The sequence below is a fragment of the Trichechus manatus genome, unplaced genomic scaffold (assembly GCF_000243295.1).
Source record: "Trichechus manatus latirostris isolate Lorelei unplaced genomic scaffold, TriManLat1.0 scaffold00006, whole genome shotgun sequence".
Lineage (NCBI taxonomy): Eukaryota > Metazoa > Chordata > Mammalia > Sirenia > Trichechidae > Trichechus > Trichechus manatus.
The window spans coordinates 7701614-7721762 of NW_004443942.1; positions in this window are offsets into that span (position 1 = coordinate 7701614).

Here is a 20149-nt window from a genome sequence, read left to right on the forward strand (position 1 = left end):
ACTCCTATCCCACCCCCACCCTATCTCAACTCCAATCCCAGCCCAGTATCATCCTTTTTTTCTCTGGGTCTTCTGTTATTCTGAGCTGCTCTGCTCAAGAGCCTGGAAGCGCTTGCTGAAGATAAGGCAAACGCAGTTGGGGTCACCCAGCTTCTCCTTCTTGTAGAATGGCTCCATGGACACCAAACTACTCCAAAAGCTCAGCTGAGTTTTCTCTGCCAAATTTACTACCACTTTGTTGCCAATGCTCTCAACACATTCAATCACTGTTTCTTTCTCCAAAACCACTGGGTCTGCTCTCTTATGAAGGTGACAATAATGACTAACATTTGTTGTATACTGTTATGGATTGAGTTATGTCCCCCCAAAAAAGGTATGTATCAATTTGGCTGGGTCATGATTGTGTAACATTTTGTAATCTGATGTGATATCCTTACGTGTTGTAAACTCTATCACTATGATGTAATAAGATGGATTAGCAGCAGTTGTACTGATGAGGTATACAAGATTAGATAGTGTCTTAAGCCAATCTTTTTTGAGATATAAAAGAGAGAAGCAAGCAGAGACACATGGGAACCTTATACCACCAAGAAAGCAGTGCCGAAAACAGAGCGCGTCCTTTGACCTGAGGTTCCTGCACGGAGAAGCTCCCAGACCAAGGAAAGACTGGTGACATGGACCTTCCTCCAGAGCCAATGGAGAAAGTGTTCCCCTGGAGCTGAGTCCTGAATTTTGGTTTGTAGCCTACTGGACTGTGAGAGAATAAACTTTTCTTTGTTAAAGCCATCCACTTGTGGTATTTCTGTTATAGCAGCACTAGATGACTAAGACATATACCTACTGTGTGATAGGCTCTAGGCTAAGCACATATAGGCATTATCTTTAATCTTTACAAATTTCTAAGAGTTAAGTCTTATTCCTAGAAACCCGTATTAGAAATGAAGAGATTGAGGCGTAGCTAGGTTTAATCATTTGCCTGTAGTGACTATTTAGTAAGGGTGGAGAAGGGATTTGAACCCAAGTCTGACTGAATCAACAGTGTCATTTACTTAACTACTATACCATATTGAGTCTAGTTTCTATTCACAAAAGCAACTGTCTCCAAGATATTTATCTGGATCCTGTCTAGTTTTTCCCATTACTCAGTTCCTCAAGGAACCTAGGAAACTAGACTCACAGCTGTCCCATCCTTTCCTGCACGGTCCTGACACTGCTCTCTCACCAGGGTTCAGGGATGTTCAGGCAAGTAGGCTATATCTCTTTGGACTAGAACTAGACTATGCCCTGGAGACCTCAATTTATAGACAATCAAATGAGGGAGAAACAGCTGACCAGAAGTAGACCTGGGACAACTGAACAACAGGTTTCCAATGTCCATCATTGTTCATACTCCAATATACCCCATCCCCAAGCAGGATAAAAACCCTCAGTCCAGAGGGTCCTTGGTAGGATTCTAGCAGCCAGCTCACAGGCAGATGGCTGAGGCAATTCAGTCATGGTGTCTCCTTACCCCCAGACCTCTGAGTTACATAAAACCTAGAGAAATGAAGCTCAGAGAAGATAAACTTGCTCCATGCATACAATTTATTAGTGACTGTCTTAGTTTCCCAGGGCTGCTATAACAAAATACCACAAAGTAGGTGGCTTTGGACAACAGAAATGTACTGTTCTGGGGGCTGGGAGTCTGAGATCAGAGTGTCAGCCATGTTGATTCCTTCTGAGGTTTTGAGGGGAAATCTGTTCCATGCCTCTCTCCTAGCTTCTGGTGTCTCCACATGTTCCTTGACTTGCAGCCACAGCATCACATGTAGTCTTTCCTCTGTCTGTTCTCCTCTTTTATAATGACAGCCAAGATGGGATTAGGACCCACTCAGACGCAATTAGGATCCATTCTACTTTGGTATGACCTCATGTTAACTGATAACATCTTCAAATACTTTATTTTCAAATAAGGTCACATTCACAGAAACCGGGAGTCAGGACTTCGACATCTTTTTTGAGGGGACACAATTCAATTCATAACAATGACAAAACAGGAAGGCATGATAACACAATGATTAAAAGCATGGATGTTGAGGGAAGGTCCATATATGAGTTCCAGTTCTGCTATTCTCTGGCTATATAAACTGGCCAGACACCTCAGTTCTCTAGGTCTCAGTTTCCTTATCTTTAAAATGGGGATAGTAATAATATCTACCACATGGGGTTATTGGGAAGACCGATGAGATCAAGCTAACAGTCTTTCACAAGGGGCCAGGAACAAAGTAAGTGCTGATTAAATGTTAGCTGTAATTGGAGGTTGACTAAGGCTCTTTCTACTTCTGGGCACTGCCTTCTTTGGTTGAGGTCATCTATACCTCTCATTTTCCTCCCCTGGCTCTCCACAAGAGGAGCCCTGGTAATGCAGTGGTTACGTTCTCAGCTGCTAACTGAAAAGTCAAAGGTTCGAACCCACCAGCTGCTCCTCGGGAAAAAGATGTAGCAATCTGCTTCCATAAAGATTTAAGCCTTAGAAACTGTGTGGGGTAGTACTACTCTGTCCTACAGTGTCATTATGAGTCAGAATCAACTCAGCAGCAGTGGGTTTGGTTTTGGTTTGGCTCGCCATGGTGGGTGCTGCCTTGTACACCCCTCAGCGTCTCCTCAATTTTTCTGGCCCCGCTTCTGAGCTCAGTCTGAGATTCTGATGACACCAATTGCCCAGCATGTCTTCCATTAACTATAAGTGTTTTCCCTCTCCTCCTTCAGAAAGACCCTGTGCCCTGGGAAATGAATGTCACAACACCATACCTGTTGCAAAGGGCTTTTTTCTCTCCCTTTCACTTAAGAGTCCTCAGAGGTCAAAAGAAAATAGATTTAAATGTTTCCCAGTCAAGTGCAGCCCTCACAGGGCTCTACAGTGGACCCACGTTGGGAGCTTTTTACACCTTCCCCAGCCACCATCCACAAATTGATGTAATATTGACTTCCCTGGGGTCTGCTTCGAGTCATTGTAGTCAGGAATAGCAGAGTGCATCTTCCATTAGTTGTGATTAGTGGTTAAACTACTTTCTTTTTTTTATCCTTAGAAGGTGAAGGAAATGAGTTTCTCCTTGGAGAGGAGAATTGAGTGGAACATTCAGTCTGTCTTATTTCCCTGGGTTTGCAAGGTGTGATTAATAAAGTGAGCTCTTGATAAAGCCTGTAACCAAATGGACAGATATCTAAAAATAAGTTCAAAGTGTGATAGAGATAGAAGAAAAGGCTTAGGCCATAAATCGTTCATATGATTCCCCAAATGAGCAGAATAGAAACAAGGCTGCCACTTTCTCAGAATCACGGACTGCCACGGCCAGGAATGAGAACTCCTCAGTCTTGGTGTTATAGATGAACAGGCTGAGACTCAGGGAGGGAGGATCAGCGAGTTGTGTAGGTCTTCAGACTCCCAGGCTAGGAATCTTGGCATTGCACTTTACTGGCTCTACCACCCTGGAGACTGTGGAACTTAGGTGCGCCACTTACATTTTCTGAAGCTATTTCCGTCTCTGTAAATAGGACTAGAATATTGATTTCCCTGGGTTACTGGGAGGCTTACTGAAAACATGAATGAAAATGTGCCTGGAAGAATTTAACACGAGCACTTCATAGGTTGACAGCGGATGGTGCTGAATCTAGCTAAAGTATTCCTTTCTTTTTTTTGGTGGTGATGAGAGGGATTCTTTGATATTTTCGATTATTCATAATACCACTCCTCTTTGTGAAATGCATCTTTATTTTCCTAATTGGATTTTAAGCACTCACAGGTACTCAGAACATTTGTTGACTGAATCCACTGGATGGTTTTCCCTGATTCTTCCAGTGCCTAGAGCTTACCTTAGGTGTGTTAGGGCTCATCATGCACCGCAGTGGTCATATACAGCGTGTACTGACTGAATCAGAGGACTTAAAAGATACCTTTGTAGATATTGCATATAAATGGGACTATACCATATTTGTGTGTGTGTGTGTGTGTGTGACTTATTCTAATCAGCACAATGTTTTCAAGGTTCGTCTATGTAGTAGCACATATCAGAACTTCATTTCTATTTATGGTTGAGTAATATGTATATACCACATTTTGTTTATCCATTTATCTGCTGATGGACATTTTTTAGGATGTTTTGTTGTACAACATGATGAATATAATTAATGTCACTGAATTGTACATGTAAGAAATGTTGAAATGGAAAATGTTTTGTTATATATATTCTTACCATCATAAAAAATAAATTAAAAAAGACAAAGATATCTTTCAACACTTGGATTTTCTATAGATCTAGTTTCTTTATGACAATTCTGTAAGGAAGGTAGGGCAGGTATCATTACCATCTTTATTTTTCTAGGATGAAACTAGAGATTCAGAAATCTTATTAACTTGTCTATGGTCACACAGTAATTGAATGGAAGGACCAGGGACTAAAACTTAAGTTTTCTGAGTATTTATCCAGGGTTATTTTTACCACAAATGGATCAGGAAACAGCAGCTTTTTGCAAAACCATCCCTGTCTTGTGATCTGTAGCTCTACTCTGAATGTAATTGCCAATGGACCAGTCAAGTGAAATATTAACTGTCAAAATGCAATGTATTTATAAACAGGAAGGTTAATTAGGTTAATGGAATCTAGCATGAAGATGGTATTTACGGTTTCTAAAATGATTTCATATGCATTATCTCACTTGATCTTAGGAATAAGCCTGAGTGTAAGTTTATTCTTACTGTTATTCCCATTGCCTCTTGCAAAAAATGAGACTCAGAGTGGCAAAATGACTTTTCCAAGAGCACATGGACAAAAAAACAAAAATTGGAAGCTACAGCTACACTCTACCCAGATTTACTTGTTCTGCTCAGTATCTTCATAATGATGTCCTAGCTTTGATTTTACTATTCCTCAGGATGCTGGTTTTCACTCACTATTTTTTTTCAGAAGTAGTCTAAGGGGTCCTTCTTCCTAGTCTGTCTTAGTTTGGAAGCTCAGCTGAAACCTATCCGCCTTAGTGACCCTGCTGATGTTTGACTACTGGTGGCATAGTTTCCAGCATCACTGTAACACACAAGCCCCACAGGACAACAAACTGACAGATGCATGGGCAGTTTGAGAAGGCAAAGTAAAGTATTATGATGACATGTGCAAAGACCTGGGGATATAAAACCGAAAGGGAAGAACATGCTCAGCATTTCTCAAGCTGAAAGAACTGAAGAAAAAATTCAAACCTCAAGTTGCAATATTGAAGGATTCTACAGGGAAAATACTGAACAATGCAGGAAGCATCAAAATACACAGAGTCACTATACCAAAAAAAAAAAAATTGGTTGAGGTTCAGCCATTTTAGGAGGTAGCATATGATCAAGAACTGTTGGTACTGAAGAAAGAAGTCCAAGCTGCGCTGAGGTATTGGCAAAAAACAAGGCTCCAGGAACTGATGGAATACCGGTTGAGATGTTTCAACAAACAGATGCAGCACTGGACGTGCTCACTCGTCTATGCCAAGAAATTTGGAAGACAGCTATCTGGCCAACTGGCTAGAAGAGATGCATACTTATGCTTATTCCCAAGAAAGGTGATCCAGCTGAATGCAGACATTATCGAACAACATCATTAATGTTACACACAAGTAAAATTTTGCTGAAGATCATTCAAAAGCGGCTGCAGCAGTGTATCAACAGGGAATTGCCAGAAATTCAAGCAGGATTCAGAAGAGGACATGGAACCAGGAATATCATTGCTGATGTCAGATGGATCCTGGCTGAAAGCAAAGAAGGCCAGAAAGATGCTTACCTGCATTTTATTGACTATGTAAAGACATTTGACTGGATAACATTGCAAAGAATGGGATAACATTGCAAAGAATGGGAAATACAGAACACTTGATTATGCTCATGAGGAACCTGTGCATAGATCAAGAGGCAGTCATTCAAACCAAACAAGGGAATACTGCGCGGTGTAAAGTCAGGAAAGGTGTGTGTCAGGGTTGTATCCTTTCACCATACCTATTCAATCAGTATGCTGAGCAAATAATCCAAGAAGCTGGACTATATGAAGAAGAATGGAGCATCAAGATTGGAGGAAGACTCATTAACGACCTATGATATGCAGATAACACAACCTTGCTTGCTGAAGGTGAAAAGGACTTGAAGCATTTACTGATGAAGATCGAAGACCACAGCCTTCAGTATGGATTACACCTCAACATAAAGAAAACAAAAATCCTCATAACTGGACCAATAAGCATTATCACGATAAATGGAAAGAAACTGAAGTTGTCAAGGATTCATTTTACTTGGATACACAATCAACACCCATGGAAGCAGCAGTTAAGGAATAAAAAGACACATTGCATTGGGCAAATCTGCTGCAAAAGACCTTTTTAAAGTGTTGAAATGCAAAGATGTCACCTTGAAGCCACGAGTGCACCTGACCTAAGTCATGGTGTTTTCAATCGCCTCATAATGCATGTGAAAGCTGGATGATGAATAAGGAAGACCGAAGAAGAATTGACAACTTTGAATTGTGGTGTTGGAGAAGAGTATTGAATATACCATGGACTGTCAAAAGAACGAACAAATTGTCTTGGAAGAAGTACAACTAGAATGCTCCTTAGAAGCGAGGATGGCGAGACTACGTCTCACATACTCTGGACATGTTATCAGGAGGGATGAGTCCCTGGAAAAGGATATCATGCTTGGTAAAGTAGAGAGTCAGCGAAAAAGAGGAAGATCTTGAAGCAGATGGTTTGACACGGTGTCTGCAACAGAGGGCTCAAACATAACAACAGTTGTGAGGACGGCACAGGACTGGGCAGTGTTTCATTCTGTTGTACATAGGGTTACTATGAATGGAAACCAACTCAACAGCACCTAACAACAACAGGACGCTGACACCTGATCACCCCTCTACTCTATTTACTAGTTACCAACCTCTCTAAACCTCAATTTTCCTTATTTGTATACTGGGGTAATAAAAATAGTGCCTACCCCATAGAGATCTAGGGAGGATTAAATGGGCTAATGCATGTAAAATTCTTAGAGTGCTTCATAAATACTAGCTGTTCATATTTCTATCGTGACCCTCATATAGGTGATATCTCTCCTCCAGGCTCTTCCTGGGCTCATAGACCCAGGCTGGTTACAATACAGACCCCTGCTTGACTGAGAAGGAATGTGCATGAGCACCGTCAGTAGCTACACTTTCCAGAATAGGCCCAGGTGTTGTGGAATTGCTCATGTATTGAGCACTCTCTTGACCTCTTGTCTTCAAATCCCTCTGGAAACAACCCTGGGTGTTTACTTGCATATCTCTTAGACCAGGTCTCACCTTCACCCTCCAAATTGGAGTAGTGTCCCAGGATCCTATCTATTTGCTCAGGACTTTGGTTTCTGGATCTCTTGGGAACATCCAGCCCCTTATAAACATATAGGACATGTCCCACCTATGTAAGGCTGTTAGGGGTGCAAGGGGCAGGGTGGTGGGGAGTGGGCAACTTTGCTTCCTTATATGCATTGCTTTTTGTTACACACCCGAGTTTATAAGGAAATGCAACTGAAGCTGCCATTATGTTTTTAAAAAAATCAAGACACTCAGTTATAAAACATAGAACATATAATTAACTTTATTGAGCAGAACAAAGCATTTTATAAAAACTCACTCAGACTGAATTAATATAAGGATACTTAGCATAATGTGTATAGTTTAAATTACCGCCTACTAATCATCAAGCAGTTAAGTAGTAAAGTTGTTAGACTTTCGATTTGCAAACACGTAGAAGAAGGAAAGGCCCATTTTTACTTTCCGATGATTAGATAGAGCATACATTTGTCCAGCCAGGGTGTGGGTTCACATCAGAGACAGGGCTCTGTTCTGAGCCTTGACATCGCAGGCTGGTAACATTGTTCTACATTCCATGGCCCATGTCTGCTTTGTGGTAATAGCCAGCCTGACTTCTTGTCCCTTGCAGCCACTATCTCCCCACACCTACAACCACCTGAACCCCACTAGAAGCAAAGCTTTCCTCCTATCAATATCCTGAGACCAGTTCTGATTCCAGAAGAGAGATATTTAAAAACCCAAAACAAGCCATAAGGCCAAGCCTAGATTCAAGGGGTGGAGACATAGACTCCATCTCTTGACAGGAATAGCTAGAAAGTCACAATGCAAAAGGCATGCATACATGAATCGGAGGAATTTTGGGTCATTTTTGTAATATATCAGGATGAACTTCCATTTGAAGGAAGGGTGTCATCTTTTAGAAAAATGTGAAAACTCTCATCAGATGGTTTCTAAGAGCCTTTCCAAATGACTGTCTCTAAATTTGATTACTCTTGTAATTTTGGACATTACTAAACTTGTTGCTGTTGAGTCGATTTCAACTCATAGCAGCCCTATAGGACAGAGTAGAATTGCCCAATAGAGTTTCCTAGGCTGTAATTTTTATGGAAGCAGATTGCCACATCTTTGTCCCATGAAGCGGCTGGTGGGTTCTAACTGCTGACCTTTCAGTTAGCAGCCAAGCGCTTAACCACTGTGCCTCCAGGCTCCTTTGGGCATTACTATTTGCTCAACATCCCCAAACCTCCCCCTCTGATTTTCCTGGAATATCTGTCACAGCTTGGGGAACCTACAGCATGAGGGCCAATTAGCCTAGTCCAGGCCTGTGACCGAGTTCAGTATAAGTGTCTGATTCATGCATAGGGTAGGAAACTTGTTAATTTATAACTTGCCCCACTTTAAAAGTTCCAATCTTAACTTGAGCCAGATTTTATGTTTTTTTAAACTGAGGTCTTTGATGTATAGGCAAGAGCTTCACATCTTAAATAAATAACAGGTCAAATTCATATTTAGAGACATGAACCAGGAACAGCACAGTTTTTATTACTAAGACCTACTTTATACTGGTTTCTAAATTAGAAACCCTTCCAAGGATCTGGCAGTTCCTCCTTTTCATGGTTTAGAAAAGCTCTTCATGAGTGTCCTCTACCTACCCATCCTTGTAGCCCAGCAATTTATGGTTCAGCCACACTGATCCATTTGGAGTTCTCTGAACGCCCTATACACTTTGTCTCCAAGACTTTATTTATGTTGTTTTTCTCTGCCTGGAACACCTTCCAAATACTCTACTGGGTCCTCTTCATCTGGATACTTCATACATGTCCTCAGGCCCTAGCTTATATGTTACCTTCTCCAATAAGTCTTACAGCCTTACACCCTACCAAGCCACAGTAAAAGGACCTTTTTCTGTGTATCCTTGACAGCCTATACTTAACCAGTCAAAGTAGTTATAAATTGTCAAAGTATTGTAGTATAATTGTCTCCTTTCTTGACTCTATTCCCTTCAAGCTTGTGAGCTTTGGAAGACAAGGACACTATTCACAGCTATGGTGACAGGGCTTGACATAGCAGGCAGTCAATAGATGTGTTATTTAGGAGTATGTTGTTTAATTTTTTGTTCCTGGGTGATATAAATAGTTAACACGCTGAACTGCTAACGGAAATGTTGGAAGTTTGAGTACATCCAGAAGTGCCTGAGAAGAAAATCTGGCAGTCTACTTCCAAAAAAATTAGCGACTGAAAACCCTATGGAGCACAGTTCTACTTTGGCACATATGGAATCACCATGAGTTGGAATCGACTTGATGGCAACTGGTGGTGGTGGTGGTGTTTAATTTCCAAATGTTTGGAAATATTTTATTTCTAGATTAACTCCATTGTTGTAAGAAAAACTGTTTCATATGATTTTAACTATCTTAAATTTGTTAAGGTTTACTTCACAGCCCAGAATAGGGTCTATCTTGGTGAACGTTTGTGTGTACTTGAAAATTACGTGCCTTCTGCTGTTGTTTATGGAGTGTTCTATAAATGTCAATTAAGTCAAGCTGATTGATAGAATTGTTCAGATTTTCTATACCCTCACTAATTTTCTGCCTACTATTGGTGGTGCAGTGGTTAAGAGCTCAGGCTGCTAACCAAAATGTTGTCAGTTCAATTCTACCAGCTACTCCTTGGACACTCTATGGGCCAGTTCTACCTCGTCCTATAGGGTCACTATGAGTCGGAATCGACTTGACGGCAACAAGTTTGGTTTTTTGAGTTTCTAGTTCTGTATATTATTGAGTGAAGGGTATTGAAGTCCCCAATTATAATTGTGGATTTGGGTATGTCTATTTCTCTTTTCAGTTCTATTAGTTTTTTCTTTATATATTTTAAAACTCTACTATTACATGCATACTGATTTAGGATTTTTACGTCTCCTTGATGTCCTTTATCATTATTTGGTGTCCCTCTTTACCCCTGGTAATATTGCTTGTTTGAACTCTGCTTTTTCTGATATTGATCTAGCCACTCCAGCTTTCTTTTGATTTGTTTTTGCATTCGTTTTCTCATCCTCTTATTTTTACTCTATATGTGGCTCTATGTTTAATGTAAGCTTCATACAGTTGTTTTATGCTATCCCCTTCAATATTACAATTTCTGCTTTTTTAATTAGAATTTTTTGACCATTTATATTTAACATAATTATCAGTATGGTTATAAGTATTCTACAATCTTGCCGCTTGTCTCAATTTGTTATTTAATTTTTTAAAATTATTTTCCTGCTTTTTTTAATCACTTGATTTTTTTTTAAATGATCCCCTTTATATTTACTATTGGTTGTTAGTTATACCTTTTTACGGTGTCTTCAGGATTTATAGTATACATTTTTAACTTATTATGCTTTGTCTTCAAATAATATATCACTTCACATATAGTATAAGAAACTTGCAATATTATACTTCTGTTTCCCTGCCACTGTCCTTTGTGCTATTGTTGTCATTCTCTCTCTAGATACGTAGATAAATAGATAGATAGTTATGATGTTTCCATTGAAAGTCCATTATCTTTTAAAGATATTTTAAAAATTAAAAAAAAAGACTTTTACACGTGTCCATCTATTTACCATTTCTTAATTCTTTAGTGGAGATTTTCGTCAGGTATTATTTTCCTTCTGCCTGAAAACATTTTCTAGCATTTCCTGTAGTGTCGATCTGGTAGCAATAAATTATCTTAGTATTTTTGTTGTTGTTGTTGTTTGTTTGTTTTTTGGTTGGTTGGTTAGTTAGTTTGAAAAAGGTTTTATTTTGCTTTCACTTTTGAAGGATAGTCTCGTGGGTTGGCAGTTTTTTTGTTTTTTTTTTTCTTTTTTTTAAGCACTTTAAAAATGGCTCCTGGTCTGCGTGTTTTCTGACAAGAAATCAGTTGTCAATTTTATCTTTGTTCTTCTGTACATAATGTGTCTTTTTTCTTTGGGTACTTTTAAGATTTTCTCTGCATCATTGGTTTACAGAAATTTGACTATGGTATACTTTGAAGTGGTTTTCTTTTTGTTTTTTTCTGTTTAGATCCATTGAACGTCTTGGATCTGTGGGTAGATATTTTTTACAAAATTTGAACATTTCAGCCATTATGTCTACAAATATTTTTCCTGACCTCTTGTGCAAATCTCCCTCTTGTCTCTCCTTCTGGCACTACAATTATATATATGTTAGGTCAGAGTTCATTGGAGCTCAGTTTGATTTGTTTCTTTTGCGTAATGTGCTATAGGAGTCCTGGTGGTGCAGGGGTTAAGGGCTGCGGCTGCTAACCAAAAGGTCAACAGTTCAAATCCACCAGCCACTCCTTGGAAACCCTATGTAGCAGTTCTGCTCTGTCCTATAGGATTGCTATGAGTCAGAGTTGACTCAACAGCAATGGATTTTGTTTGTTTTTTTCAGTGTGTTTTATGTCGCATAGTTTGTTTTGCTATGTCTTCAGGTTCACGGATGTTTTCTTTTGCAGTATCTAATCTGCTGTTAGTCCTGTCTGGTATATTTTTCATTTCAGAAATTGTTTTCTTTCCATCACTGGAAGTTCCATTTGATTCTTTTTTATGTTTTACATTTCTCTCCTCATCATGATCATGTTTTTACTTTACATCTTTGAGCATATGAAAAAGATTTATAATAACTATTTTAAGGTCTTTGTTTACTAATTCCATCATCTCTGTTATTTATTGATCTATTTCTCATGGTCATTGGTCATATTTTTATGTTTTTGTGTGTGCCTAGTAATCTTTGGGAAACCTTGGTGGTGTAGTGGTTGGAGTTGGTTGGAGCAGAAGGTTGGCAGTTTGAATCCACCAGGCGCACCTTGGAAACCCTATAGGGCAGTTCTACTCTGTCCTATACAACGGGTTTAGTAATCTTTAATTGGATATCAGACATTGTAATTTTATGTTTTTGGGCAATGGGCTGTATTGCATTTATTTAAAGAGTGTTGGAGTTTGTTCTGGCACATAACATAGTAGCTTGTAGATGGATTTAATCCTTCTGAGGCTTAATTTTAAGCCTTATTATTGCAGGTCCAGAGAAGTCTTTTAACTCCAGTGAAAACTTTTTATCCCACTACTAAAGTGTGACTCTTCTGAAGAGTTTGCCCAATGTCTCTCCACTTTGTCTGGGAGCAACCAAAACTTTATGATTCTGTGTGAGCATGAAGTTTTTTCACTCACTGCTTTCTTATAGTTTTTTTTTTTTTTTTTTTTTTTTTCCTTTCCCCAATCTGGGGTAGTTTGTTTCCTTTCATAGATCAGTCAGTACTGAGCCAAAAACTTTACAGGAACCCTCTGAAGACTTCTAGAACTCTCTCTGTGCAGCTGCCTCTTTTTTTTTGCCTTGCAAATTCCAGTTACCTTGGCCTCCCTAAAACTCTGATTTCTGCCTCCTCAGTTCAAAGAGACTGCTGCACTTTGCTTTGAATTCTCTTCCTTGCACTGCAGCATGTAAACTGCCTCCAGGCACTAAGCTCTTACAATCATATCCTCATCTTTGTTTCCCTTTTTTAGGGATCACAGCCTCACATTGTCTGTTGTCTAATGGCTGAAAACCATTGTTGCATAATTTTGTCTAATTTTCTAGATTTTTATGTTGCTGTTAGGTGCCATCAGGTTAAGTTGTGACTCATAGTGACCCTATGCACAGCAGAACAGAATACTGCCCGATCCCATGCTATCTTCACAATCATTGGTGTTTGAGCCCATTGTTGCAGCCACTGTGTCAATCCATCTTTTCGAGGGTTTTCCTCTTTTTCATTGACCCTCTACCTTACCAAGCATGATGTCCTTCTCCAGGGACTGGTCCCTCCTGATAACATGTCCAAAGTACATGAGACAAAGTCTCACCATCCTTGCTTCTAAGGAGCATTCTGGCTGTACTTCTTCCAAGACAGATTTGTTCATTCTTCTGGCAGTCAATGGTATATTCAATATTCTTTACCAACACCATAATTCAAAGACATCAATTCTTCTTCAGTCTTCCTTATTCATTGTCCAGCTTTCACATGCTTATGAGGCAATTGAAAATATCATGGATTAGGTCAGGTATACCTTAGTCCTCAAAATGACATTTTTGCTTTTCCATACTTTAAAAAGGTTTTTTACAGAAGATTTGTCCAATGCAACATGTCATTTGATTTCTTGACTGCTGTTTCCATGGGCATTGATTGTGGATTCAAGTAAAATGAAATCCTCAACATTCTCTGTTTGCCATGATGTTGCTTATTGGTCCAGTTGTGAGTATTTTTGTTTTCTTTATGTTGAGATGTAATCCATACTGAAGGCTGTAGTCTTTGATCTTCATCATCAATGTACTGCTGCCATCATTTTTTAATTATCTCCAGCAAAATTTTACTTGTATGTGATATTAATGATACTGTTCAATGATTTTCACATTCTGTTGTATCATCTTTCTTTGGAATGGGCGCAAATATGGATCTCTTCTGTTGGTTGGCCAGGTAGCTCTCTTCCAAATTTCTTGACATAGATGAGTGAGCACCTCCAGCTCTGCATCCATTCATTGAAACATCTAATTTGGTATTCTGTCAATTCCTGGTGTCTTGTTTTTCGCCAATGCCTTCAGTGCAACTTGGACTTCTTCCTTCAATACCATTGGTTCTTGATTGTACGCTACTCCTGAAATGATTGAATGTCGACCAATCCTTCTTGGTTCAGTGACTCTGTGTATTTCTTCCATCTTTATAATGGGAGTGAAATCCATCATAGAAAGAAGTACAAATCTCTCTGTTCTCATATTGAAAGGTGTTTGAGAATGGCCTGATTAGGAATGAGGAAGGTGGTCTAAACTAGAGGGCATAAGTAACTTCCCAAAATCAAAGCATTAGCAAAAGTATGACTTGAACCCAAGTCTGTCTGAGATAACAACCAGGAACTATATAAAGCGTGGAGGATGTAAAGAGGAGACACTATCCCTGACTTTGAGGTGGCCATATTTTAGTGATAAAGACAGAAAAAACAATTATAGTACAAAATAATGGAACTATGACAAAGTTGTGCACTTTGAAAGGGAAGGGGCTATGTCTTGTAGGTACTCAACTTAATATTGGTTGCTTCCATAAATGTAATGGGAGCACAGACAAGAGTGCTGATTATTCTGCCTATGCTTGAGACAGATGGTGGAGTTAGAGATGTGGTCAGAGTATGTGACTAGAGCTCAGAATCCAAAGGTCCAAATTGGATCAGAGGATTCAAGTGATAACAGAACTCAACTTTATATTTTCACAGTTTGGTGTCTGTGATTCAAATGAGGAAAAATTTGAAGAATGTATTTCAGATTAGAAAACCATGTTTGTTATAACAGATTTTGGATAAGGTAAGTAGGTGTCGGTCTGCCAGCAGCTAGAGTCTTTGGTGCTATTCAAGCATAAAGTTGTCTGTACTTTTCCCTTGTTTAAAGTGATCTTCCTGATGTAGGCAAGTGAGCAGTGGCTGATGCATGCAATGCCCAGAAACGTGCAAGGGTGGGTAGCTAGTGAAAGATCTATGGTGTGGGGCTGGGATAAGTTGATGGCATCACAACTCTAGGTCTTCCTTTTACTGAGGAAGTTCTTGGACTTCCCTATTTCAGGCAGTGTCTCTGATCTCTCTCCCTCCTTGAGGAACTCTTGGCTACTTTCCTATCATCCTAACCACCTTGTTCTGCTCTGTTAATGCTTGTAGCTTTCTCAGATGATATTTTCCCAGTCTCTACCTGTCTAGCTCAAACTATTACTACCACATTGACACCTGATATGGAATCGTAAGTGAAAGCTTTTAGATACTGCTTCCCCTGCTCACCTGAAACACCTCTAACCGCTGGGTCTGCCTTTTGGTCCCTCCCCAACCCTTTCAGGAAGATCTCATGGCAGCTCCAGGCTTTCTCTTTATTCTGTTGTCCCTGAGTGGTAATATGAAAGCATCACTCTTCTATGTGATGAGTGCTGAAGCTCAGAAAAACTGGTTGAGGTCCCAGGAGGCTCAGGAGTAGAAATCAAATAACTGAAATGAAACTTGATCCAAACTGGGAATGGGAAGCTGCTGCTGAAGCATGCCAAAAGGGAAGGCAAAGAAAGGCAGGTGAGGTTATGGTGGGTGAATTGTGGAGCGCTAGGTTGGAGTTGGAGCCCTGGTGGTGCAGTGGTTAAGAGCTTGGCTGTTAACCAAAAGGTTGGCCGTTCGAACCCACCAGCCATTCATTGGAAACCCTATGGGACAGTTCTACTCTATAGGGTGTCTGTCAGTCCTATAGAGTTGCTATGAGTCAGAGTCGACTCGACAGCAGCAGGTTTGGTTTTTCAGTTGTCTGTCCAGAAGATTAAGTAAATATGACTGACCCACACATTGTGTGCCCATTGCCATGAGGTAGCATTTTTCAGACTCTGCAACCACTTGACCTTATTGCTGTTTGGCTCCAGTTCTGCCCAGTGTTTGTTCCTCATTTCCATTCTGTATCTTTCTGCTCATTATTCAGTCATCGGGTATAACATTTGTATTTTTAATTTTACTTTAGAGGAAGGTTTACAGAACATACTAGCTTCTCATTAAACAGTTAGTACACATATTGTTTTATGACATTGGTTAACAATCCCTTGACATTTCAATACTCTCTCTTCTTGATCTTAGATTCCCTAGTAACAGTTTTCTTGTCCCCTCCTGCCTTCTAGTCCTTGCCCTTGGGCTGCTATGCCCCTTTAGTCTCCTTCTACCCTATGAGCCTGTCTAATCCTTGACTAAAAGGTGAACCTCAAGAATGACATCATTACTGAGCTAAAAGAGTGTCCGCGGGCCATACTCTCAGAGTTTCTCCAGTCTCTGTCAGGCCAGTAAGTCTGGTCTTTTTTCCAGTTAGAATCTTGTTCTACGTTTTTCTGCAGCTCTGTCCAGGACCCTCTATTGTGATTCCTGTCAGAGCAGTCAGTGGTAGTAGGCAGGCTCCATCTAGTTGTATTGGACTCAGTCTGATGGAGGCCATGGTAGTTGCAGTTTATTAGTCCTTTGGACTAATCTTTCCCTTGTGTCTTTAGTTTTCTTCATTCTCCATTGCTCCTGAGGGGTGAGACCAGTGGAGTATCTTAGGTAACTGCCCACAAGCCTTTAAGATTCTAGAAGTTACTCACCAAGGTAGAATGTAGAACATTTTGTTTATAAACTATGTTATGCCAATTGAGCTAGATATTCCCTGAGATCATGCTCCCCACAGCCCTCAGCCCAGTAATTCAGTCGGTAAGGAAGTTTGGATTTGTCCATGGAGCTTCCATGACCTTACCCTGAACAAGTTGTGCTGGCTTCCCCAGTATTGTGTACTGTCTTACCCTTCACCAAAATTACCACTTACCTATTGTCTACTTAGTGTTTTTCCACCCCCATCCTTCCCCTCCCTGGTAACCATCAAAGATTGTTTCTTTTTGTGTGTAAACCTTTTCATGAGTTTTTATTTGTCCTTTTGTAATTGACTTATTTCACTCAGCATAATGCCCTCAGATTCATGCATGTTGTGAGATGCTTTGCAGATTCATCGCTGTTCTTTAACGTTGCATAATATTCCAGTGTGTGTATGTACCATAGTTTGTTTATCCTTTCATCTGTTGATGGGCATCTAGGTTGTTTCCATCTTTTTGCTACTGTTAACAATGCTGCGATGAACATGGACATGCATACGTCTATTCGTGTGACGACTCTTATTTCTCTAGGATATATTCCTAGGAGTGGGATTGCTGGATCATATGATATTTCTATTTCTAGGTTTCTAAGGAAGTGCCATATTGTCTTCCAAAATGGTTGTACCATTTTGCATTCCTATCAGCAGTACATAAGAGTTCCAATCTCCCCACAGCCTCTTATACATTTGTTATTTTCTGTTGTTTTGATTCGTGCCAGTAATGCTGGGGTGAGATGGTATCTCATTGTGGTTTTGATTTGTATTTCTCTAATGGCTAGTGATTGCGAGCATTTCCTCATGTGTCTGTTAGCAGCTTGAATGTCTTCTTTGGTGAAGTGTCTGTTCCTTTCCTTTGCCCATTTTTTAATTGGATTATTTGTATTTTTGTTGTAGAGGTGTTGGATTTTCCTGTAATTTTTAAAGATTAGGACTTTGTTGGATTTATAATAGCCAAAAATGTTTTTCCAGTCTGTAGGTTTTATTTTTACTCTTTTGGTGAAGTCTTTTGATGAGCATAAGTATGTAATTTTTAGAAGATCCCAGTTATCTAACTTATCTTTTGGAGTTTGTATGTTGTTTGTTACAGTTTGTATTCTGTTAATGCTGTGTATTAGGGTCTCTAGTGTTAATCCTATTTTTTCTTCTATGATCTTTATAGTTTTTGGTGTTATGTTTAGGTCTTTGATCCATTTCATATTAGTTTTTGTGTATAATGTGAGGTATGTATCCTGTTTCATTTTTTTGCAGGTGGACATCCAGTTTTGCCAGCACCATTTCTTAAAAAGACTATCTTTTTCCCATTTGATGGACTTTAGGCCCTTGTCGAAGAGCAGGTGACCGTAGGTGGGTGGATTTACATCTGGGTTCTCCATTCTGTTCCATTGGTCAATGTATCTGTCATTGTACCAGTACCAAGTTGTTTTGACTACCGTAGCTGTACAGTAGGTTCTGAGGTCAGGTCATGCAAGTCCTCCTACTTTCTTCTTCAGTAGTGCTTTACTTATCCCGGGCCTCTTCCCTTTCCGTATAAAGTTAATGATTGTCTTTTCCATCTCTTTAAAGAAAGTTGTTGGTATTTGGATTGGGGTTGCACTGTATTTGTAGATTGCTTTGGGTAGAAGTGTCATTTTCACAATGTTGAGTCTACCTATCCATGAGCATGGTATGTTTTCCGGTTTATGGAGATCTCTTGTGGTTTCTTGAAGTAGTGTTTTGTAGTTTCCTTTGTATACGTCTTTTACATCCTGGTTAGATTTATTCTTAAGTATTTTTTTTTTAGGAACTGTTCTAAATAGTATTGCTTTCCTGATTTCCTTTTCATTGTTCTCTTTATTGATGGATAGGAATCCAACTGATTTTTCTGTGTTTATCTTGTATCCTGCTACTCTGCTGAATCTTTCTATTAGTTCCAGTAGTTTTCTTGTGGAGTCTTTTGGGTTTTCTACGTATAGTAACACATCTGCAGATAGGAACAGTTTAACTTCTTCGTTACCAATTTGGATGCCCTTTATTTCTTCTTCTTGCCTTATTGCTCTAGCTAGGACTTCCAGCACAATGTCAAATAGGAGTAGTGATAAAGGGCATCCTTGTCTTGTTCCTGTTCTCAAGAGGAATGTTTTCAGCCTCTCTCTATTAAGAATGACGCTGGCCAGTGGTTTGGCATAGATGCCCTTTATTTTGTTGAGAAATTTCACTTCTATGCCTGTTTTATTGAGAGTTTTTTTTAGGAATGGGTGTTGGACTTTGTCGAAGGCCTTTTCTGCATCAGTTGAGATAATCATGTGATTCTTTTCTTTCCTTTTATTTATGTGGTGGATTATGTTGATTGATTTTCTAATGTTGAACCATCCTTACATACCTGGTATGAATCCTACTTGTTTGTGGTGTATTTTTTTTATATGATGCTGAATTTTATTGGCTAGAATTTTTGCATCTATATTCATAGGAGATATTGGTCTGTAATTTTCTTTTTTTGTGGTGTCTTTGCTGGTTTTGGTATCAGGGTTATGCTGGCTTCATAGAATGAATTCAGAAGCTTCACATCCTTATCTATGTTCTGAAATAGTTTGAGTAGTACTGGTGTAAGCTCTTCTTTGAGTGTTTGGTAGAATTCTCCAGTGAAGCCATCTGGGCCAGGGTTTTTTTTTGTTGGAAGTTTTTTTTATTACCTTTTCAATCGCTTCTCTTGTTATGAGTCTGTTCAGATTTTCAGCATCACTTTATGTAGGTTTGGGTGGGTAATGTGTTTCTAGAAATTTATCCGTTTTCTCTAGGTTTTCAAATTTGTTCGAGTATAGTTCTTCATAATATTCTGTTATGATCCTTTTTATTTAAGTTTTGTTTGTTGTAATGTCCCCCATTTCATTTCTTGTATGGGTTATTTCATCCTGTCCTGTTTTACTTTTGTCAGTCTGGCCAGTGGTTGTCTATTTTGTTGATCCTTTCAAAGAATCAACTTTTGGTTTTGTTGATTCTATTGTTTTTCTATTCTCTATTTTGTTTACTTTTGCTCTGATCTTTTTTATTTCCTTTTGTCTGTGGCTGTGGGCTTTTTTTGTGTTCTCTATTTGTTCAGGTTGTGTAGTTAATGTTTTGATGTTTTCCTTTTCTTCTTTTTTGATGTGTATATCTATTGTTATAAGTTGTCCTCTGAGGACTGCCTTTGCTGTCCCAACGGTTTTGGTATGATGTGTTTTCATTCTCGTTTGATTCTAGGAATTTTTTTATTCCATCTCTGATTTTTTCTCTTACCCAGTGGTTTGTAAGCAGGGTGTTATTCAGTTTCCATGTAACTGATTTTTTTTTCTTGTTCTTCCTGTTGTTTATTTCTACCTTGATGGCATTGAGGTCAGAGAAGATACTTTGTATTATCTCAGTGTTTTGGATTTTGTTGAGGGTTGCTCTGTGGCCTAAGATATGGTCTATTCTGGAGAACGTTCCATGTGTGTTGGAAAAGAATGTGTACTTTGCAGCTGTTGAGCATAGTGTTCTGTATATGTCTACTAGGTCAAGTTGTCTGATTTTACCCTTTAGGTCTTCTGTATCTTTGTTGAGTGTCTTTCTAGATGTTCTATCCTTTAACGATAGTGACGTGTTGAAGTCTTCTACTATTATTGTGTAACTGTCAATTTT